Genomic DNA, 24968 nt, shown 5'->3' on the forward strand with positions numbered 1-24968 from the left:
AAATAGCAACAATAAGAAACTTCAACCTGAATGTTGGAAACAAGAAAGAGACCTTGGTAGGTTAACTAGGGAATCTCTAAGAAATCTTGGCATTCCAACAAATTTCTGACTCAGGGAAAACCTAGTTAAAGAGATCACCAGGCAGACCACTCACTTTACAAATGGGGAAACTGAGGCCAGAGAGGAGAAGGGACTTGACCAAAGTCACCCAGCCCGTTAATAGCAGAGATGGAATCTGAACTTTGGTTTTAACTTTGGTGTTTTTATCTTTACACCATGAAGCTGTCTACATTTTTATAACATCCCTCCTTTTTCATAATTTGGTAAATGTTTTGACAATTATTTCTTCATCTCTTTATTTCTGAAGAGCAAGAACATAATTTTTACTGATATCCAGATGGCCTTCTGTCTGCCATCATTCTTGATCATGGCAGCTCTGTGCAGAGAATAGATAAAGAACTTCAGGAAACACAGTTTGAAGGCAAGAAGTGATCTTCACTGCAGGACTTCACAGAGCCTTTACCTGGTTAGTACACACTGTGTCTCTTCATGGAGACGTTATGGTCAGTGTCCTGGTCAGATCAGCTGCATAAGGTGGTACCACACACTGAGTGGCTTGAGAAATGGGAATTTATTTTCTCACAGTTCTGGAGGCTGAAAGTCTGAGATCAAGGTGTTGGCAGGTTTGGTTTCTCCCAAGGTAATTGCTCCTTAGCTTGCAGATGGCCCCCTTCTCGCTGTGTCCTCACATGAGCTTGCAGATGGCCCCCTTCTCGCTGTGTCCTCACATGATCTTTTCTCTGCATGTACACCTCCTGAATCTCCCAGTCAGATTCCTAAAGGACTCATTTTAACTTAATCACCTCTTTAAGGCCTTATTTACAAATACAGTCACACTCTGAGATACTGGGAATTAGGACATCAATGAATGAATTTAGGAGGGGCACAATTGAGCCCATAACGGGGTTTCCCCATCTTAGTGGATGGTGGAATCCTTTGCCGTGTTGAGGAATTTGTATTTTAGGAAACAGTCTTTGTGGAAAGGTGTTCCAGGGAAGCAAAATAAACAGGCCACAGCTGTGAAGGGCCATGGAGCTGCAGTGATGTCCGTGGACTGGTATGAGTGATGTCATGACAGAAATCAGGAGCGTGTGATAGAACAGAGTCTCTGTCTGTCAGTTTCTCTCTCATCTCTATTTCTTTCTGCTGGATTTCATTAAGTTTCATTCCCTTTTCCTTCAGGGGAGCATTCTCCATGACCCCCAAAGCAAGAGAGTATTCCCTGTCAGCTCCAGTGTAAAAAGACTGTAATGGCCTCAGCTTGGGTCACGTTTGTTGAGGGATATTTGGTTCTTTTATTGGCCCCAGGTTGGGTATAATCCAGGAATGGGAATGAAAGAGCATGGGATGAATAAAGATAACATCCACCGCAGAGAAGATAGAAAATGCCTTTTCATTGCAGTGAGACCAAAGGAGGGACACAGCAGTCCAATCCCAGGGGATGCAGAGCAGATGGAGAAGAGAAGGGTCTTCTAGCATTTATGTTGTATCAGCCAAGATTTGTCCTGTGTTTTTAATGTAATGGTCAGTTAGGTGTGGCCACGAGAGGAGACACAGGAGAGCCTCAGGAAAACAAAGCTGATTGTACTCTCAGGTCCTAGAAAGGGGAGGCACAGCCTATGGGCTAGTTTAAATAATTTTAGTGGACTACAAGCTTAAGGGTGGAGTTGCTAAGAATGAACTTTGTGTGTGTGCACCAATGGCCCTCAGTTGCCTGGTACCAGTTCTGGGATGATGAAGGCAGAGGAATATTGTCTCCTGGTGATCACAAGCGAGATAGAAGAGGTGTGGCTCTATATTGATTGGTTTGCGTATCTAAGGCACATCCTGGCTGATCCCTTTGCTCTCTGTAAGAATTGGCTAGCTCAGGGAGGGGCAGTCTCTTCCCACTTAGAAACGTTATTAAGATATCTAAACATGGCCGGACATGGTGGCTCATGCCTGTAATCCCAGCGCTTTGGATGGCCAAGGCAGACAGATCATTTGAAGTCAGGAGTCGAGACCAGTCTGGCCAACATGGTGAAACCCCATCTCTACTAAAAATATAAAAATTAGCTGGTCATGGTGGCAGGCACCTGTAATCCCAGCTACTTGGAAGGCTGAGGCTAGAGAATCTCTTGAACCCGGGAGGTGGAGGTTGCAGTGAGCTGAGATTGCACCACTGTGCTCCAACCTGGGTGACAGAGCAAGACTCTGACACACACACACACACACACACACACACACACACACACACCCCAAAACATCATAACATACAGAAAAAAAAAAAAGACAATACAAGGTTCAATCAGAGAAACGGGACCCTGGGAGATATACACATAGTTACAAGTTTACTCTGTTCTCAATTGTGCAAGTTGGTTAAACAGTCTCTATTAGGCTTTTGTCTTATGCTGAAGCTTGAAGTTCTCGGGGCAGGCAGTCAGGAAGGGAGGATGGATTTCAAGTGGGGGAGAGTAAAGGCAAGCTGGAACCCGTGAGCATGAGTGAGAACCCACGAGGACAGACCAGAACCTGCAGCATTCTCACTGTCTCCAGCCTGGATGATGTGATCATACTGTGGTGGAGGTAGGAGTCCTTCATCACAGAGCTAAATGCACGCCTGGCCCACGAGTCAGAGAGGGCTAAGGAGGCTCCAGGGAAAAGTGGGACAGTTGCAGACCTGACGCTGCCCCCGTGCCAATGAGGTGAGTCATCAGATAAGTGACAACCTGTGAGCTACAAAAACAGCGATGATTCTGCCCTAACCTGTGGTCAAACCTAATGGGAAGCCACGGGGAAGGAAATTTTGGGAAATCATGTTCAGCCTAGATAAACTGACAGATCACAGAGCCACCTCATTTGTTCAGCTGGAGCATTGGATGGTAGGAGGTGCTAAGAATGAACCGTGTGTGTGTGTGTGTTTGTGTGTGTGTATTGTGAGTGTGTGTATATCTGGAGCAGGGCAGTCGCTGTGGAGAGAATGGGTAGACAGTGCAGGCAGAAGAGCTGGCAACCACCATCACAAGGTGGAGGGAGCTTGTCCTGAGGCTGACCTGTGGGAGACTCTTGTTCCCTCTGTTCACCCTCCCTGCTGGCCACTGTGAGCTGCCCTTGCCATTGGTTCTGTGGAGTGAAGAGACAGTGGAAAGCAGCATTCTTTACTATTTATTTATTTATTTTTTTACTTTAGACGTTCAAATTCTCCCAAGGGGCTGTGGGCTGGAGGTCCAGAACACTGGGCCGAGGCTGGAGACACTCAAAGACGTTGAGGTACACCGTTTGGGGAAAGGAAGATGACACGTGGACACTCACCAGTGTACAGCCATTTTTCAGGATAAGGCCAGTCAAGAATCAGCATTTTCAAACACATTTTATCAGCAGCAATGGTTGTTTTGTGGTTGGTGTATTTGGCCGTAGTCAGTTTGGGCACACAGTCTTGAGTTTAAGGGTAAGAGCAAGCCAGTAAGAGGGAAAATAAAGAAGACTACAGATTTCTGGGTATCAGGTCAAAAACATTTTAGGTGCCAAAGCGTGGCTCGTGATGGAGTATTTGTGGCTGAGCTGGGGAGTGCAACAGTATTTTCATCTTTAGGAATTCTGAAGGAATTCCTGCCTTTAGAATTTTCCTGGACACTGTTATACTCAATAGTTCCTGATTTAGAGAACATCGATGGCTGTCTTTCTTTGTGTCTGAGAGTAGAGGGCCTCCACCATTCATCATAGCATACAGAAAAAAAAAAAAAAGACAATACTAGGTTCAATCAGAGAAACGGAGCCCTGGGGGATATACACACAGTTACAAGTTTACTCTGTTCTCAATTGTGCAAGTTGGTTAAACAGTCTCTATTAGGCTTTTGTCTTATGCTGAAGCTTGAAGTTCTCCAGGTAGGCAGTCAGGAAGGGAGGATGGATTTCAAGTGGGGGAGAGTAAAGATAAGCTGGAACTCATGAGCATGAGTGAGAATCCACAAGGACAGACCAGAGAGATGATTTTCTGAGAGATGATTATGTCTCAGGTTCTATTCTGTGTGAGATCCTGGGATATAGTCCTGAACCTTGGGGGGCTCATGGGCACAGGTTTTGAGTGTGGGGAGGAGGTAGAATCAGCTGGGAAGACAACATATTAAGTTACAGCATGATAAAAGGTGCATAGGGTCAGGTGTGACAAAGCCTAGTGGTTTTGGTCAATGGGGTGTAGATTATTAGCTTCCCTCCTGCTTCCGTGGTCCTTTCCAGACCATTACTCATCCGTCCTCACAAAAAACCCTTTCTCTTCTGAGGTTATCCTCATTTGGCCAATAAAACCAATAGGCTTTAGAGAGAAGGTGTCAATTTGTCTGAGCTCAGAGGATGGGAAGTTTTTCCAGCTGAAAAAGATGACGGGAGAGGCTAAAGAAGGGTATTAGAAGCAGAGCAAAGAGTAGATCCAATATATCTTTCTCATTTTTTTTTTTTTTTTTTGAGATGGAGTCTTGCTTTGTTGCCCAGGCTGGAGTGCAGTGGTGCAGTCTCGGCTCACCACAACCTCCGCCTCCTAGGTTCAAGTAATTATCCTGCCTCAGCCTCCTGAGCAGCTGGGACTACAGGCATGTGCCACTATGCCTGGCTGATTTTTGTATTTTTAGTAGAGACGGGGTTTCACTATGTTGGCCAGGCTGGTTTCGAACTCCTGAACTTGCGATCCGCCCTCTCATTTTAGGCTTCCGGGCACGGCTTTCAGTCTCCCTCAGTTTCCAGTGAGATTACCCTCCTGGCTCCAGAACAGTGCCTTGTTGCCCATCACGTGGGAGAATCTACTATTCTCAGTGTTTTCAATCTACCTTCTAGAGTTAATTCTCCTGGTAACTCTGTTTCTAGGAAATCTCGTCCTTGAAGGCAACAGAGAAAGAAATCAATGAACTGCAAGGCGCCCATTTAGCATTGAGACTGATTTAAAGTAGGAAAGGTACAAAAATAAATGTCTGTGTGCAAATTGGGGTTCTTTTCTACAATTATGTTTGCATAAGTGGCTCATGGCCAAAGATTTCCCCTCGTAGAAGGTTGAGTTTTTTTCTTTACCAAGCCCAGAAGAAGTTTAATTGACATGTAGTTTGTAGGCTCACTAAACAATTCAATCCATTTGCCAAACTAGATCTTAAATTAAAAACATAACAAAACACGGTTTCATACTTTTCCAGCTTTATGGTGGTTGATCATCCATAATTTCAGAAACACTGATATGGTATGCAAAGGAAGAAGCCTTTGATTAGATTTAAACAGACATCTTGAATACAGCCTGAAATGGGGAAAGAAAGCTGCACTGCCCTTTGATTCTGCAAAAATAAAACCAATTTGCCTTAAAAAAAACTTGTCTCAATTTTTTTCTTTCTTCATATTTGCAAGTTAAATAAGATTAAATCCCAATCAGCCATTCATTATACACTTGCTAAATATGTAGACTTAGACTTGGTTAAGAGTCCAAGTTGAATGTCAGGTGCTTTGATTTACAGGAAACTTCCAGAGTTGCTTGTGGTATCATCTTTTCCTACTCAAAAAATGTATCTTGGCCAGGCACAGTGGCTCACACCTGTAATCCTAGCACTTTGGGAGGCTGAGGCAGGTGGAATGCTTGAGCTCAGGAATTCAAAACCAGCCTGGGCAACATGGTTCAACCTTGTCTCTACAAAAACTACAAAAATTAGCTAAGCATCATGGTGCACACCTGCAGGGCTGAGGTGGGAAGGTCCCTTGAGCCTGGGAGGTGGAGGTTGCAGTTTGCCGAGATCATGCCACTGCACTCCAGCCTGGGCGACAGAGCCAGACCCTATCTCAAAAAAAAAAAAAAAAAAAAAGTATCTCTTTGTTTTTTTCATAATTTAGAACTCAACCTTCACATCTATAGACAACATATAACTTTTGAAAATCCTGAGCATGGCCAAAGATATTGGAATGCATAACATTAAGGCTGTGTAAAAGAAATCCATACATTCAAAATATCTAAAAATCAATGGCTACTCATAAAGTTCTAATGTTTTATTTTTTGATATTCATTTTAACTTCAATTTCAATTTTGAGGCCCCATAGAATGAGTATTTGGTTTCTTTTTGCCACCATGGAGAAGATATTTTGAAAATGAAGAATCTGTTTTCGTGGAGGCCAAACATCAGTGATAAACGAAGTTCTTTCCGAGCATGGTCACCTGGGGACTGAGATGTCAGACCAGATCACTGTTCAAGAGAGGAAATGAGGTTTCATCAGCTACCTGGCTGCCTCCAGAGCATGGTCAGATGGTGTTTACTGGATGGAAATAAAAATGCCTCTTTTTTTTTGGCACAAGAATTTCGGCTAAAATAAGACAAGCAGGACCTCTATGCTGAGGCCTTGGTAAAGGGACACACAGGATAAATATATGTACATAGCTGGCTCACCATGCCGGGAACTCTGTATTCATAACCTGTGACTGCCCTAAAGGGACAGATTAAAATTCAAAGCATGCAGATCCTTAGCTGTTTGATTTCAGACACAAAATTGGAAACGGGCTGATAAACATACGCAGCATGAATCTCACTCCCATTCCCTGTGTTCCGTTATGCTGGGCTCGGCAGTGAGGCAGAACCCCACCAACTCTGGCCTAGAAGGATTCCCGTCTCCCCCCGTGGGCAGGAGTACCACCGTTTCAATGAAGAGTCTTCTAAACTACCTCCATTTCTCCAGTGTGTTTGAAACAGACGAGGTCTAAGGGGTCCAGATGGGTGCAAGCTCATGTTGATTTGGCTACGTTTCCGTGGACTAGGGGGATGAGAGGAGGCTCACCTACACAGGGGTGTCCTCACATCCTTTTTGGGAGAACAGCCAATGAGGTCCACAAGATCTTAGTTACAAACGACACCAATGATACTTCCAGGGCATGGTGACTCCATCTCCCATTATTGTGGGGTGTGGGCAAGTTGTGGTCTGATCAATGGATCAGATTCTATCTCTTTCTCTGTCTGCCTTCTAATTCTTGGCTTTTTGGAATCCAGACTCAACTCTGTATTTCCTTAAATGGGCAATTTTTGCATTAATCATTGAAAGCTCAGACAGCAGGGCTGGCTTTTCTTGCTGAACAATTGTCTTAGGTCTAACAATAGAGAAAGACATTTCTAAAGTTCCCAAATTAGGCACTGTCATGTATGTTTTGGGCTTTCTGTAGCCTTGGAGGAAATGGACATCTTTGCTTCTAGGGGCAGAGCAGCTGGCAGCATTAGACCCTGGGCCCATTTGGTGCCTTTTACTACACTAGGCTGCCAGCTTCCAGGGCAAGGAAGTGGGAATTTGTGATAAGCTATTCATGGAGTTCTCATTCTTAATCATTAGGCAGTTTGTTATTAATGATTCTTGGGTATTCCAAGCACTAATAAAACTAACGGTTACTTTTGAATATGAGCAGAGTTCTGGATCCCTTTTAGAGATTGGGTGGTTTGTCGGCCATGCATGGTGTCTCACGCCTATAATCCCAGAACTTTGGGAGGCCAAGTCGGGTGGATCACCTGAGGTCAGCAGTTCAAGACTAGCCTGGCCAACATGGCAAAACCCCGTCTCTACTAAAAATACAAAAAAAAAAAAAAAAAGATACAATTAGCCGGGCATGGTGGTGCGCTCCTGTAGTCCCAGCTACTCAGGAGGCTGAGGCAGGAGAATCATTTGAACCCAGGAGGCAGAGGTTGCAGTGAGCTGAGATCATGCCACTGCACTCCAGCCTGGGTGACAGAGTGAGACTCTGTCTCAAAAAAAAAAAAAAAAAAAAGATGGTTGTCAAATATCTGTGCTTTGGAGTGAGTGTCGGCCCAGATTGCCTTTTTTGGAGATTGCTCTCTCTCTCCCAGGTGTGGAGAGAGATATGAGTCTAGGTCTGTCCTCTGCCATCTCAGCCCCTTAACCATAGAGCTGATTGAGCTGGGGCAGACACCTAACTCAGGGGTATCACCAATGCATTAAGCCAACCAATCTCTATTGATCAACAGAATGAAAGGGTATAGAGACTGACTGGATGGGATGGTGTTGGGCAAGGGACGTTCATGCAATGTTGGGGCCAGAGTTGGAGCCAGGGCCAGCGAGACCCATTGGCAAACTGAAGGTATTAGGGGAGACTCTAGAGCCTTGCCCCAAAGCTGGTCTTTTGAGAGGATTAAGTGGAGAGAAGCAGAGATGTGCCAAGGTCCAGACGGAGAGTTGCGGGAGTTTCCCAGTCCTTTGCGACCCAGTTTCCTGTCTCTGGATGCTTGATTGCTTCTTGTAGCCCTACAATGACTCAATCTAGCCCAAGAGAGTTTCTTTTCCTTGAAAGCAAACAACCCCTGACCAGAAGAATGTCACAGATGACGAGAGGTGCCTCATCACAGAATCAGGAACAGTCAGAGTCTCAGTGGGAAGCTATGCAGCTTCCAAGTGCAGCTCGATGAGTCAGCTGTGAAGACAGGGTATGGTAAGTATGGCATGAAAGGCAAGGCGCACCTTTGCAATGATCCCTCCAGGCACAAGTGTCCCCTGGGGCTCCAGGGGGAGTAGGAAAGGAGGGAAGGTTACCAAGGGCCTGTCGGGTCCCAGGCATAGTGTTAGGTGCTTTACATATCTTGTTTTGTTCTTTGGTAATATTGTTGGGTTGAATAATGACCCCTACAAATATGTCCACATCCTAATCCCAGAATCTGTGAATGATACCTTACACGGCAAAAGGGACTTTGCAGACAGAAGTTAATGATCTTAAGACTGGGCTTATCCTGGATTATCCACATGAGCCTGGTATAATCACAAGGGCCCTTCCTTGTAAGAAGGAGCCGAAAGGGTCAGAGTCAGAGAAGGCAACGTGATAAAGCAGCAGTTGGAGTGATGTACTTTAAAGACGGAGGAAAGGGCCACGAACCAAGAAGTACAAGTGGCTGTTAGAAGCTGAAAAAGCAGGGAAATGAATTCTCCTCTCAGATGCTCTGGAAGGAACCAGCCCTGCTGATATCTTGACTTTAGCCCAGTGAATCTGAATTCAGACTTATGAGCTCTAGAACTGTAAGAGAATAAATCTGTGTTGTGTTAAGCTACTAAGTTTGCAGTGTTTATTATGGCAGCAATAGGAAACTAATACGGTTGTATTTTTATAATCCTCATTTTTACAAATGAGGAAGCTCAGTCAGGTTGAGCAACTTGCCCAAAGACACACAGCTAGCAAGAGATGGAACAAAGGTTTGGTCCTGAACTAGGCTGTCAGACTCAGAGCCTCTGCTTTTCGCACTATCTGATTTTGCTGCCTGAGCAATCTGCTTTCCTGAGCACGTCTGCACACATCAAAGGCTCTGTCTATGTCTGCTGGATGAGTGCACAGTGTTCTGGAGTCAGAAGGATAGGTGGCATGACCTGTCAATAGTCTTCCTTTCAACAACTGTGCAGAAATGCATGCAACCTTCTATGGCCCCAGCAGCTGGGCCCTCCCAGCTAGATCTGGCATCCGGGTCTCTTAGGTGTCTGCTTCTTTCAGGATACAGGAGTGGGTCTGATTTATTATGGTGCATTCCCCAATTTCATGCCAAATGATTCAATTACAGTCACCCTCAGCACTCAGGAGAGGCTTCCTGCTGGCTCACAAAGATGAGACCAGAGGTGGCCCGGAGCATGTAGAAAAATTTCACCTTATTATTTATTGGAGGGGGAAGTGGCATTTCTCCCACTTTGGAGTAGGTTTGTTAATCACAATGTATAAGAGAAGAGGGAGGAAAAATCTTCTCATTTCCAAAGCGAAGTCAGGTTTTAATGAGGTATTATGGTAATGTTTTTACTTTATTTTCCCTGGCTGCCTGTGTCTGTCAGCTCAGGGTTACTCCTGGTCTGTTGAAAGGAACAATTGTTTATTGACTTCCCACTATCATGCAAACAATGGCTCCCACTTATTAAGTATGTACTGTGTGCCAGGTACTGTGCTGGGCAATTTACAAGTAATCCTTAAACTGAGCCCGGAAAGTGAATGTTAGTATGCTTATCTTCCAAATCAGGAAACAGAGGCTCACATAAATGAAGGAATTTGCCCAGTAACACCCAACTGGTAAGCTATGATTTACACCTAGGCTTTTCTGAATCAGGAGCTTTTATTCTCTCCAGAAGTGATAGCAGGATTCTTTTTTTTTTCTTTTTTTTTTTGAGATGGAGTCTCGCCTTGCCGTCCAGGCTGGAGTGCAGTGGCATGATCTCGGCTCACTGCAACCTCTGCCTCCCAGTTCAAGTGATTCTTTTGCTTCAGCCTCCCAAGTAGCTGGGAATACAGGCGTATGCCACTACGCCCAGCTAATTTTTGTATTTTTAGTGGAGACGGAGTTTCACCACGTTGGCCAGGCTGGATTTGAACTCCTGACCTCAAGTGATCCGCCTGCCTTGGCCTCCCAAAATGTTGGGATTAAAGGCGTGAGCCACCATGCCCAGCTGATAGCAGGATTCTTATTTGGGTATTTTATTGGCCACTCTATACATCCTGCAGGTCTTAGCTAGGATGTGAATTCCTAGCTTCATGTGGCCTCTTATTCCACAAATCTAGGCCTCCCTTAGTGCTGGGTACTCACCCCACTCAGTGCCTCGTGGCCATATTGTAATTGTCTGCTCTTTCTGTGTGTCCCTGCTATGCCGTAGATCCTTGAAGGCAAACACAGCATGCTGTGTCCAGCACAGAGCAGGCACTGAATAATCGCTTGTGGAATATATAAAAGAATGAATGGCATCCATATTTACACAAATACTATCACTGAAAATTATCATGAACTTTAGATACCATTTAGGGAAGACACCATAATTTGCAAAGTGCATTCAAATATCCCTTTAAAAAAATACGGAATTCATGAAGAGTGATCCGAATGACTGATTATTATGAGATTTTTGGAACAATTTATTGGTGTTTAGCTAAACCTTAAAGGACTTATTGTACCATGTGCAAGAGAATTCCCTAAAGTGATCAAATTGGTTTTCTTAATGCTGACATTCCCTGCAGATTGACACAGAAGGGCTGTGAAAACATTGCTTTGCTTCCAGATTGTATTTGGAATTTTATTTTCAAAGCATCCCTTTGGATGGGTCCAACCTATCTCTCCTTTTCTTGCTCAAAATTTATTCCTCTGGGCCCATTTGAATGCAAGCACGTTAAGGGCAGGACTGTGTCTTGTTCACTCCCCTATGCCCCTGGCACCTAGGACAGTTCCTAGCCCATGGGAGCTTCTCAATTAATATGTGTTGATTCATTAGTGGGCTCTTCCTATTTGATATAGTGAAAGGATCAGAGAGGGCAAAAAGGTCTCATGCAGGAGTAGTCGATGGAGATGCAGAACCTGTCAGTATCTCACTCTCTAATGTGCTGCTTATCTGGTACATCTACCACTCCTGGCCCATCAAGCCGGGTGAGACCATCCACACGCATTGCCCCATACCTCTTTGCACCCCCAAACAAGTCCTGAATGCTAGAGGATGTTCTAGGCACTCATGAGGTCTTCCCTTATGACTCATGTTTGTCCCTGACATCCTCTCCCATTTATCTTGTTTATCTCCTTGTTCCAAACTCCTTGACATGGCCTCAAGCTCTATTCCTCAGTGCTGATCCTGGCCCACGGCCTTTCCTTGAAACCAGACTGCCTGGATTTGAATCCCAGCTTCATCCACTGCCTAGCTGTGTGGCCTTGTGCAATTCCTTAACCTCTCTGCTCCTCAGTTTCCTCATCTATAAAATGGGGATATGAGCTATGCTTGTAAGAGGGCTGTGGAGAAAACTAGATAAATTAATATGCATACAGTGCTTGGACCAGCACCTGAAAGGCAGTAAACTCCAAATCCTTATTTGCTGTTACTCTTATTATGTGGTCCTTCTTGGGCTCTCAGTGTGCCACCAGAAAAAGACAAACAGAGTCTTGGTGTAGGACAAAGCCCTTGGTAATGTCCATGACATCTGGTGGGGTGTGGTTATGTGGACTATTGCCAGAATGAAAGTCTCACCCTCACTCGACCAAGAAAAACACACAAAGTCCAGAGGGTATAAGCCATTTCCTTCCTGCTTCGTTTGACCAACTTTCTGTCCATATCGAACTCCCATTACTAGATGCCTGGGAGGCTGTTTTCTCTCTGACCCCCTTCCTTCTTGTCCGCTTCCCACCCTGGGATCGTCTTGGTCTTTTCAGGCTCTTGCTTCTCCCCACAGAGTCGCAGCTCCACCTTGAAGGGCTTCCGTAGGCCCAACCCTGGGCACTGCAGGTCTTGCCAAGTCTTCTGAGTGAAACCTCCATATGACCAAAAACCCTTGCTTTGTCATTATCTACAGCCTCTTAAAGGAGAACCCGGGGGTGTCATTATCCTAACAAAGTGCCTCTTTTTCAGCCTTACCAAAGACCTTGACTCAGGAAGAAGTGAGTGTGGGAAGAAGAGAATGAGGGAGCAGGGAAGGAACCCCATTCTGTTTCATAGAGCTCAGGAAGATCACCTTCTCCCATGGTGGGTGGGGTGGGGTGGGGTGGGTGGTGGTGATGTTGTCAGCCTAGAAGGAGTGAATTGCTTGGGATCTAGCTACACGCCGGGGTGTAATTTCAAACCATGCAGCCGGAGCCTGATTCTGCTACTAAAAACCACCTGCTCTCATCAGCATGCAGACCCTGATGGAAAGAGACACTAATTTACAAGAAGGGTGCCAAGTAGCAGACATGTGTCAATACAGGACTTTCAACTCAGGCGAGGAAATAAATCTCCTTTTGGAATTAATGTCATGATTGACTTCAGAGCATATGAACTTGTTATGCAATTGATCTCTGAGTAAAGTGAGCATATGACCAACAGGTACAGCATGTGTCTCCCTCCTATTTTGTTCACTGCCTCCTCTTCCCCATTTCACCATCCTCTTCTTCCTCTCTGCCGGGGAAGTCTGGCTGAACCAGGGAGATCCAATCTGTTTTTCTTTTTAATGATACCCTGGAGGAAAGATACGCTAAAACAACTTTGACTTCTCAGCCACTGTTTTAACTGTTGTTGTAGTCATAAGGTTATGTCGTAGGTCTGACTTGCATCCCTCATGCTGTACTCTGGGCCTGTTTCTATTAGCTCAGATCACTGTGGAGAGGAACGGCAACAGGCTCTGAAAAGGAAAGACTATATGGTCTGTGCATCCTCAGAGAGCTCCACTGCCAATTACATCATCCCCACACGCCTCCTACTTGTGCCTTTCTTTGCTTCCACCATGATACTTCCCACTTCCCTTCTTTTTCTTTTTTTCCCTTTTTTTTTTTTTTTTTAAAGAGATGGGGTCTTGCTCTGCTGCCCAGGCTGGAGTACAATGGTGCAATCATAGCTCACAGCAGCCTGGAACTCCTGGGCTCAACTGATCCTCCTGCCTCAGCCTCCTGAGTAGCTAGGGTTAGAAGTGCCTACTCCCATACCCAGCCTCCCTTCCTAATTAGACCTGCGAGTGGTGACAGGTTGTGGAAACCTAGGCCCTGGGACCCTGCTGATGGAAAAAGGGTGGAAGCTGAAATGACAAGCGCACTGCTAAGTTTTAGGAGGCTGCATGCTCTGGCTTTGAAGCTTGGTCTGATTTATTTATGGGCCGGCCTCTGTCATCCAGAGTAGAGCATTATATCAGCCAGTGTGCTGAAGGTGCCCCCAGTGGTTTATGGCTGTGATAATGGAGTTGTTATGGGCCTTAGTGAGCTGGAATTTATCAAGGCTCAGGTTCTTCTCTGTGTAGCTGGCTCTGAGATGTCACTTAACCTTTGTTAACAACAGCAGCAATAACAATAATAATAATAATAATAAAAATAGCTCATGCCTGCTAAGCCTTTACCAGGTGCTGGGCACATATGTTAACACTTAATATATGTTATTTCATGCTTCTCAAATAGTCTTGTAAGGTAGACATTATTTTGTCACCAATCTACAAAGGCGCAGTGTACAGCTGTGTTGAAATTAAGCAGTGTTCCCAAGGCCATGTAGTTGGTAGGATTTGAGCTGGGAATTCAAACCCAGAGAGTCTGAATCCAGAGCCCAGATGCTCATTGCTCTCTTAGCAGCCACAGGAAGAAGGGGACTCTCTCACTCTGACATTGACATTGAGGAGCTTCATATTCTTGGCAGACTCTGACGTGTGTGTGTGTGTGTGTGTGTGTGTGTGTGTGTGTGTTTGCATGGGTGATTGTAGTCAGTACAGGAGCACCGTGAGCTGTCCCAGTTGATGGCGCTGGGCACTGATGCACCTTGGCCTTTGCCTGCCCAGTCCCACTCCCTTGTTCTCTGGTGTGCATTTCTGGAGTTCCTTGGAGGGAGAGGCCAGGGATAGAAAACCCAAGGTCATTCCCCAACCCCACTCCATGGTACCTTCTTCCCTGGTGCTAATCCCAGCCTCCTGTCGGTTTCTCATATGCAGGCTCAATCAGCGCTTCCCTGGGGACCATGCTTTACCGCACACAGAGGGCGTTAATGTGCACACCTTATTTAGACCCCAGAGCATGCTGTGAGGAAGAATGGCTCAGATAGGAGAGGCAGAGAGCATGACTAATAAAAATAAAGCAAGGGATTAAGAGACTTGAAGGTTCCCAGGACAAGCTATTGTCAAATTGGTGAATATTAATGCAGCTAAAGGAAGAAGGAGTCCAACAGAAGGGGAACTGGGAAAATGAATTATGGCACATACTTGTAATGGGCTATCATGCAACCATTAAATGAATGATCAAGAAGGCAAGATGGCAGCATTAGAAGTTGTTTACCAGCTGGGTGTGGTGCTTCATGCCTGTAATCCCAGCACTTTGGGAGGCTGAGGTGGGTGGATCACTTGAGGTCAGGAGTTCGAGGCCAGCCCGGCCAACACGGTGAAACCCCGTCTTTACTATAAATACAAAAATTAGCTGGGTGTGGTTGTGCAGGTCTATAATCCCAGCTACTCAGGAGGCTGAGGCAGGAGAATTGCTTGAACCTGGAAAGCGGAGGCTGCAGTGAGCCGAGATCATGCCACTGCAATCCAGCCTGGGCAACAGAGTAAGACTCTGTCTCAAAAAAAGAAAGAAAGAAAGAAAGAAAGAAATTGTTTGCCACATATTATTTAGTGAAGAAAAAAGTGACCAGGAAGCATATACAACACAGTGCCAGTCTTATGAAAGCATATATGTGTATGTGTGTGTGTGTATATATATATATATGCATATATGTACATACTTATGTGTATATATACTACCATGTATAGAAAAAAGGTTGAATGTCTGTATTCCAAAATATTGACCAAGTCTTCAGTCAATTATGTTGAGGTGGTGGATTATGGCTGATTTATAATAATTTTCTTTAGTGTAGTTTTGAAGTTTCCTAAAATGAACTTGTATTTGGAATAAGATAAACACTTATTAAAGAAAGGAAGAATGAGCCATTAAAAGGGAGGTGTTTAGCCATCAAGTTATGCCCTGGGTCTGACCTGCATCTCTCATGCTGCACTCTGGGCCTGTCTCTATTAGTCCAGATCTCTGTGGAGAGGAACAGCAACAGGTCTGAAAAGCAGAGACTGTATGTCTGTCCATCTTCAGATACCTCCACCACCAATGACCAACTTTCCTTCCTGGGAAAATGAGGAGCCAGAGAGAGAACAGAAAGGTGCAGTAGACAGCAATGTCCTGGTCATTCAGACCTGAATTTGGGGCCATGAGGATTCCAGGCCCTGTTATGTCCAGAGATGGATCATGAGCTGGGCCTCACCTTGGCTTCGCATTTCCCCTGGCTGATTCCACACCCACTGGGATTTTAATTTGACCTTTGTGTGTCCTGATATTGGGAAGGGGTGTGCACTGATTTAGGGACTGGAACATTCTAGTTACAAAAAAAGAAGAATGGGATCCACCATGAGAAACAGACACTTTGGCATTCTGATTTATAAAAATTCTTTTATGAGCTTGGTTAATGGGAGTTTGTCCAAGAGAGACAGGTCAATTAACTATTCACCTTGCAAGCTGAGGACCAGACCTGGGGAAGTGATGATGATGTTGAGGGCCTCTCTGGCCAGAGCTGGTCAGCTAGCTTTTCCCTGGCAGTAGCTCTCTTTGGGGAACAGTATGATATACTGGAAGGGGGTTGAACTTGGAACTAGGTGGATCCACAGTAAAATCCTAGCTCTATCTTTTATTATTATTATTATTTTATTTATTTTTTTTAGCAATGTGACATTGATATGGTTTGGCTCTGTGTCCCCACCCAAATCTCACCTTGAATTGTAACAATCCTCATGTATCGTGGGAGGGACCTGGTGGGAGGTAATTGAATCATGGGGGCAGGTTTCTCTCCTGCTGTTCTGGTGATAGTGGATAGGTCTCATGAGATCTGATGGTTTTATAAAGGGAGGTTCCCCTGGACACGCTCTTGCCTGCTGCCATCTAAGACATGCCTCTGCTCTTCCTTTGTCTTCCGTAGTGATTGTGACACCTCCCCAGCCATGTGGAGGGTTAAACCTCTTTTCTTTATAAATTACCCAGTCTTGGATATGTCTTTATTAGCAGTGTGAGAAAAGACTAATACAGACATTGTTTACTTAACCTCTCTGAAACCTGCCTTTCTCATCTGAAAAGTGGATGTGATAATACATCATGGGGTTCCTCTGGGGATTAGATGAAATATGGAGTAGAAAGTCCCTGGCACATGGTTGGCATGTAACAGTAGTCAGTTGTTTTGTCTGCAATATCAGGGACGGCAGGAATAACTGATAACAATATCCCTATTATCCCTGAACTTGGGTCCAGGGAGATTCTATAGTCTTTGCTCATGGTGACACAGTAAAAGCAGACCAGGGATCGGGTCTTCTCCTTGCTGGCTGTGGTTTCCACTCCAATATGGCTTTGGGTCTGTCTAGGGCAGGGTTGGCCAACTGTGGCCCACAGGCTGAATCTGGCCCACTGCCTGTTTTTATAAGTAAAATTTTATTGGGAAACAGCCATGCTCATTCATTTACATGTTATCTATGGCTTAACAACAGAGTTGAGGAGTTGTGGCAGTCTGCATGGCCCACAAAGCCTAAAATATTTAATCTCTTGACCTTTACAGAAAAAGTTTATTGATTCCTGACATAGAACATCATTGACTTCTAAGGTGGGAGGAATTTCAAAATGAGGAATCATAGAATCAGAAAAGTGAGGAACCCCCAAAAGATTAAGGCAGAGAATTTGTGAGAAAACACTACTTCCCAAGGAAAGGAGCAAGGGGGAATGAAGGGAGAATACAGACCTTCCACAGACCTGGCAATTGCAGCCAGGAAATATTAGGAAATGGATACATCTGCTTCTTTTAATTCCTCTGTCTCTGTGGGGGATGCAAAGCCTTTTGCAGAGATTGTAGGAAAATATGTCTTGAAAGTCTGGCAAAAGGCCAGCTCTCGAGATGGTCCTTCTGAAAATCTGGCTCATGACAGGGCTCTCCTCTACTATTTATCTTCCCTGGCTCTAGGCTCGGACTTCAAGACCCAGAACTTGATGTTTCTTGGAAATTCATCATCTCTACAGCCAATGGGTCCCCAAGCCTTGTCTACTCAGACTCCTTAAATACATCTCCAGTCTGTCCCTTATTCTCTATCCCCACTGCCACCATTCTAGTTCATGCCTCATCATCTCTCACTAGGATTTCTGTAATAACATCTGCCCGTCCACCCATCCATCTCCAACCACCCAGCTGCACTGAGGACCTGCACTGGGCTAAGTCCTGGGACAATGCTGGGCATGATACACTCTTTGCCTTCAAGGCCTCACTAACTAATGGTCTTTAATAACTGAATTTCCACTTTCAGCCCCACTTCCACCCAGGTTTTCCTTCCTCCCTGTTGCAGGGTGATCTTTCAAAAGCACACCTTTGATTTTGCTATTGCCTTAGTCAAAACCTTTAATAACTTCCCATTGATTGTAGGATAAGGCCCAAAGTCCTTAGTGAGGCATTTATGCTCCTTTGCAAATTGATTCCCAAATACCTTTCCAGCCTTTTCTCATACGAATCTAAATTTTAGTGAACAACTCCTAGTTATTGTTTAAGCTCAAGATAAGGTTTTATATTGTATTAAGGTAAGTAATGCTAGGCTCTGCTGAGGTAACAGATACACTCTGAAATCTCAGTGCCTTAACACAATAAAACTTTATATACTGCTTTTCCTCAGTCTAACGTGACATTCCTGGTTTGGCAGCTTTCCTGGGCAGCTCTCCTCCAAGCAATAACTCAGGGATCCAGGCTTCTTTCATCTCTACAAGTGATTTTAAGTTCACCCTGGAGCCATCCAGCCAGGAGATGAGAGGATAAAGTGTATGGATGAGGCCAGGCGCAGTGACTCATGCTTGTAATCCCAGCACTTTGGGAGGCTGAGGTAGGCAGATCATTTGAGGCCAGGAGTTTGAGATCAGCCTGGGCAACATGGCAAAACTCCGTCTTTACTAAAAATATAAGAATTAGCCGGGCATGGTGGCACACACCTGAAATCCCAGGTACTCAGGTGGGTGAAGCACAAGAATCGCTTGAACCTGGGAGGCAGAAGTTGCAGTGAGCTGAGCTTGCACCACTGGACTCCATCCTGGGTGGCCGAGGGAGACTGTCAAAAACAAAACAAAACAAAACAAAACAAACAAACAAAAAAACATGTATAGGTGGATTCTTAGGAAGTTTTAGGAACCAGATCTTATATCACTCTGTTCCAATTTTATTGGCTAGAACTCAATTGTGTGGCCCTGATAACTGCATAGGAGGCTGGGAAATGTAGTTGAGTTGTGTGCCCAGGAGGACAAAGAAATGGGTTTGATGGACAAATAGCATTATTTCTGTAGCTCAAATCTTTTTTTTTTTTTTTTTTGAGATGGAGTCTCATTCTGTAGCCCAAGCTGAAGTGCAGTGGTGTGATCTCGGTTCACTGCAACCTCCACCTCTGGGGCTCAAGCGATTCTCATGCCTCAGCCTTCTGAGTAGCTGGGACTACAGGCATGTGCAACCACGCCCGGCTAATTTTGTGTTTTTTAGTACAGATGGGGTTTCATCATTTTGGTCAGGCTGGTCTCGAACTCCCGACCTCAGGTGATCCGCCCTCCTCAGCTTCCCAAAGTGCTGGGATTATAGGCGCGAGCCACAGCGCCTGGCATAGCTCAAATCTTAATGCGTTTGTCTTTGCTATTTCCTCTAAACTCTTCTTCCCTAAGCAAAACTCTGAAAGTTTAAGCCTAAATTCTTCTTATCCTGTTTCTCTGGGTGGGTGAACATTTCCTTATCCTTCCAGGCCCAGGCTAAACATCACCAATCCCAGGAAGCATTTCCTAGCTCTGCATGAGCACCTGTCCCCATGTTTGCTTCCACAGAACTTTGTGCATTGTCAACATGAATCAGACTTTTCTAGGTGCCAGACCCTGTTCTGGGCTGTTTATTTTAATTTTTTTAATTGTCCATTTCTTTATTATCCTTCAAAGTCTAAAACTTCCTCAATGATAAAACGAATAGCCACTGATTTCTGCCGCTTCGTTTATTGGAACTTCTAGTCTGATGGCAAACATTTTTTTTACATTTGTTTTATTATTAAAGATTCAGAGTCACAATAAATACAATCAGTAACCTCCTCCATCCCCCAAAGCCCCCACAAATACCCTGCACAAGTGTTAACCATCTATTACACTTTCTTTGTTAAGGATTATGAAATTACTGGCTGTAAACAGCTCAGTCCAAGTTCTTCAGGCTAACATCATCTGTGGCATAACTCGGCGTCAAAGAGAAACCCTAGGGCAGAGCAGCAAGGACCATCCTTTCCCTTATAGGCACCCCTGCGATGAGACTATTTCTACAGAAAACTCCCCCTGTGGACCAGACGCGGTGGCTCACGCCTGTAATCCTAGCACTTTGGGAAGCGAGGCGGGCGGATCACGAGGTCAGGAGATACAGACCATCCTGGCTAACATGGTGAAACCCCGTCTCTACTAAAAATACAAAAAATTAGCCGGGTGTGGTGGTGGGCACCTGTAATCCCAGCTACTCGGGAGGCTGAGGCAGGAGAATTGCTTGAATCCAGGAGGCAGAGGTTGCAGTGAGCCGCGATTGCGCCACTGCACTCCAGCCTGGGCAACAGAGCAAGACTCCATCTCAAACAAACAAGCAAACAAAAAAACAACCAAACCAAACCAAACCAAACCAAAACAAAACTCCCCCTATGTCTTCCTGTCCATCTGAGCTCCCTAAATGCGTAACTCTTATGATCCTCACACAAACCCTATAGAGGTAGATACTATTATTATCCCCAGTGCAAATGTGAGGAACCTGAGGCTTATGCAATAAATAAGCTCAAATCTTTTTTTTTTGTCCAGGGGTTTTATTATTCCATCACAGTCCAATTGTACAGATTTGTTTTCTGGTCTGTTATTCCTATGGAACTATGACATCCTCACAGGCAGGAGCCTGGTTTTATTCATTGTCTATGCCCCCACTGTGGCATGTCTTCAGGAACTATTATTATATGAAGAAATGTTGCCATTCAATATGCCAATGTGCTTATTAATCAGTGAATTTATTCTATACTACTATGTAACCGGGTACACTCAACAAATATTTATTCCATGGTTGATTTAAGGGCTGAATCATCAGCCAGTGATGGATGGCTGTTTTTTTATTTTATTTTATTTTATTTTATTTTTTTTTGAGGTAGGGTCTTGCTCTGTTACCCAGGCTGGATTGCAGTGGCGCGATCTCAACTCACTGCAACCTCTGCCTTCTGGGTCCAAGCAGTCCTCCCACCTCAGCCCCCCAAGTAGCTGGGACCCACAGCCATGCACCATCATGCATGGCTAATTTTTGTATTTGTTTGTAGAGACGGGTTTTTGTTATGTTGCCCAGGATGGTCTCAAGCTCCTGAGCTCAAGTGATTTGCCCGCCTTGACCTCCCGAAGTGCTGGGATTACAGGTGTAAGCCACTGCGCCTGGCCTGGATGGCTCATTCTTTTAGAAGGGGTGCATGACCAACTGGACGCCACAGTGGTGTCTGCAGGTGCTACAGCAGAAATCTGCTTTTGATGCAGCACTTGCCTTACGAGCTGTTCTTTCTTGCTCATTGAGGGCTTTGTGTGCTGCTCTTCACACAGCTGGGCTGCATTGTGATCTGTCATGTACCAAGTTCAGACATATTTGCTCCTGATCCCAAGACTCAAGACAGATCAGATGTCATAGGCCTTTAGTGTGACCTACAGGAAAGCTTTCATTCCAGCATTTAGTAGGGTGGCCAATAATACTTTTTTGGCTCAGGGAACTAGCAGTGCAGTTCAACAGATCCAAATGAACTGAGCTTGAGTGAGGTGTTGATGGTGTGGAACAGAAGGAGGCATGGAGGGCTCACACATTGTAAATGCTCATCATCTAGGGCTGGAGGAGGAGAATGAAGGGTCAATAATGCCTACCTGATAAGGTTGCTATGAGGAGAAAATGAGATAATGTGGGTGAAGCACATAGCACAGTGATGGGCACATTAGTAAGTGCTCAATTAGTATTAGCTGTTATATTATTATGAATGCAATACAGTATGATGAGTGTTATCTTGGTGACATGAACAAAATAATATAGGAGCCCAGAGTGTCCCATTGTACTTGGAGGATTCAGGGAGATATTCATAGAGGAAGTGAGATTTGAACAAGACTTCAATGGATAAGTAGGAATGCTCTGGATAGGTAAGACAGTGGTGAGGCTGGGAATGAGTATTAGAGATAGAGGAAAGTAGAGGTATGAACAATTTTCTCTCTGAGAATAACAGGTGGCTTCGGTGAAAAGTGTAGAGGGTATTATGGAAGAAAGGTAGGGAAATGTAAAAGGTGGTGTGGTAGGCAGAATATGCTTCCTGCCCTCCAAATGTCCACATCCTAATCCCTGGTACCTGTGAAGATGTTACCTTACACGCAAAAAGGAATTAACTTTGTAGATGGGATTAAGGTTGCCAATAAGGTGATCTTAAAATAGGGAGATTATCCTGGATTATCCAGGGGGCCTCAATGTAGTCACAAATGTCCCTGAAAGTAGAAGGATGCAGAGGAAGGAGTCAGAGTAATGCAAGGTGAGAAAGACGCAACTCACTCTGAACTCAACTGGCTTTGAAGATGGAGAAAGAAGTCATAAGCCAAGAAGAGTGGGTGACCTCCAGAAACACTAGAGGCAAGGCAAGGCAAGGCAAGGCAAGGGATTCTCCCACAGAGCCTTCAGAAAGGAGCATGATCCTGCTGACACCTTGATTTTAGTTCAGTGAGACTTGTGCTGGACTTCCAACCTCTAGAACTGTAAGAGAATACATTTGTGTTGTTGAAGCCACCAAGGTTGTGGTCATTTGTTGAAGCAGCAATAGAAACCTAATACAGACTGGGGAGAGAGGATGTGGGGAAGGAGTCTGAAAAGCAGGCAGAGCCAGGCTATGAAAAGATTTGTAGGTTACATTCTTTTTTCCTACAGGGCAGAGATTCTAAAAAAGTGTTCTGTCCTTTGATATATTCTGCAGAAATAGGGTTTAAAGATAAAATCACTTTGGGTATCACTGAATACTCTTGCCCCCATTTGAAGATTCATAAGGAACATTAATAATTCAAAAACCCCAAGAAATCATGCAGCAAAGAGACCTGTTTAACTTTGTCTGTCAAGTATTTCCTCAATTTATTTGATCATCAGTTTCCTTTTTGTTTTTCTTCACTCAAGACCAGTTAACATCTCAAAGCACTTTAGAAAATTCTGCTATAGGTGATGGGAATGCATCAGAGTTTTAATTTTAAAAAATAAGTTTATTTTTTCAGTTGAAAAGGTAGTATAACCTCATTATGAAAAATAGACAAAAGAGAAAAATCCATGGTGAATTTTATCACCTCAATCCAACTACTAGTTGGTGTATTTTTATGTCTATCTTTTACACATATCTATTCTTTTGCATATTTTTAGCGTATCTATATATCTTCTATGCCTTTTACTTTTTATATCATAGAATTTTGGAAACTGTAAGTAGTATTTATAGTCATCATAAATGTAATTCTTTAGTCAAGGAAGGAAGATAATGTGATCAGATTGTGGTAATATCACCACGAAGATGGAGTGAGGAGGATGGGGAAGATGAGTTAGGGAGCTGTTGATAGAATCCAGACAAGATAAAAAGAAGATCTGAATCAAGGGAATAGCAGTTGTGATAGATAGGAAGAATTGACAAAGACACCTCATGGGTGGAGGGAATGTCGAAGTCAAGGGTAGTGTGACTTCTAGCTTGAGCGACTTTGGTAATTGACACGCTATCACCACAGACAGAGGACAAAGGACAAAGAGCAAGTTTTTAACAATTGTGGGTAGATGGAATAAGTTTCATTTTAGATGTAGTCAGCTTGGGGTGCTAGTGGGACTCAGGCGGGTCTGTGAATGGCATTTGTGTGAGAGCCTGGGCTGCTGATATGGGTTAGGCATCATGAATATTTGGATGGATAAGTTTGAATGGGCATTAATTGATACCAAGAAGTGATTTTGGGAGGCCAGGAAAAGAGCATGACAGAAAGTGAAGAACTGGATCCTGGGGAATGCGTTTATTTAAGGCTTGGATAGAGGAATTGGAGTCAGTGAAAAGATGGAGGAGAAATAACCAGAGAAATAGAATAACCAGAGGTGGAGGAGGTAGAGAGAGCTGTCGCAAAAACCAAGGGAGCACAGAATTTTAACAAGGCATTAGTGGCTAATATTAACAAATGCTACAACGATGTCAATTTGGATGAATGCTGGAATGAGGAAGCCACTAGATATGATATGTGGTTGCCAGTGACTTTTGTGAGCATAGTTATAATGGAGTGAGGAGGTCAGACCCAGGCTACATTGGGCTGAAGCATCAATGGGCTGATGGTACAGCAAACAAAATACTATGAAAGGCCTTCATGCTAAATACAATCAACTATAATTTTTAATAATTTTTTTTGAGATAGGGTCTTACTCTGTCACCCAGGCTGGATGACAGAGTGGCAGGATCACGGCTCATTGCAACCTCAGCTTCCTAGGCTCAAGCAATCCTCCCACCTTAGCTTCCTGAGTAGCTGGGACCACAGAGGCATGCCATCATGCCTGGCTAATTTTTTGTGCTTTTGGTAGGGGTTGGGTTTGCCATGTTGCCCAGGCTGGTCTCAAACTCCTGAGCTCAGGTGATCCACGCACCTCAGCCTCCCAAAGTGCTGGGATTACAGAATCGAGCCACCATGCCTAGCCTTAATTTTTAATAATTAATTAACATCTTACTTTTGAAAATAAGAGAAATCACCAAGAGGAAGAACAAAACCAAATAAAAATTGTGCATAAATCAGGGAGTTAAACACAGATCAGGAAGGAGGGAGCTGTGAGCAATAAGCAAACTAAACAGGTGGACTTCTTGGCAGGCAAATATAATATCAGCTCTGCAAATGAGAGATTAGATCTTGGAACCCTGGCAAACGAGAGGAGCTGAAAGGGTCAAGACCCAGTCAGTAGGGTCCCTTGAATCTGACAGGAGTAAACATGTCCTGCCTAGAGGAAAATATTTCCAGTTTAGGCCCTCAGAATTCCCAAGATTAAGTTCTATAAAATATAAGCCTACAGTAAAAACGTTACAAAACATACAAGGAAACAAACCACTATGCATGGGAATTAGTAGAATAGAAACAAGAGATTTAGATCTCCAAGGACTTCAAATATTGTAAATATTGGATGTAGAATATAAGGCAACTAAGTGTGAAATGCCTACAGATACAAAAGATGAAATGAACTATGAGCAAGAAATAAGAAGTCATAAAAATGTCAGGCAGATTTTAAAAGGTAGAAAATAGACATTTTAGAAATAAAATATAATAGTTGAAATTAAAACCTCAGTGGATGTGTTAAACAATAGACAAGAGGAAGATGAAGACAGAATTAGTGAATTGGAAGATAGGTCTAAAAAATTATAAAGAATGAAGCCTGAAGAGATAAAGATT

The sequence above is a fragment of the Pan paniscus genome, chromosome 19, assembly GCF_029289425.2.
Source record: "Pan paniscus chromosome 19, NHGRI_mPanPan1-v2.0_pri, whole genome shotgun sequence".
Taxonomy (NCBI): Eukaryota; Metazoa; Chordata; class Mammalia; order Primates; family Hominidae; genus Pan; species Pan paniscus.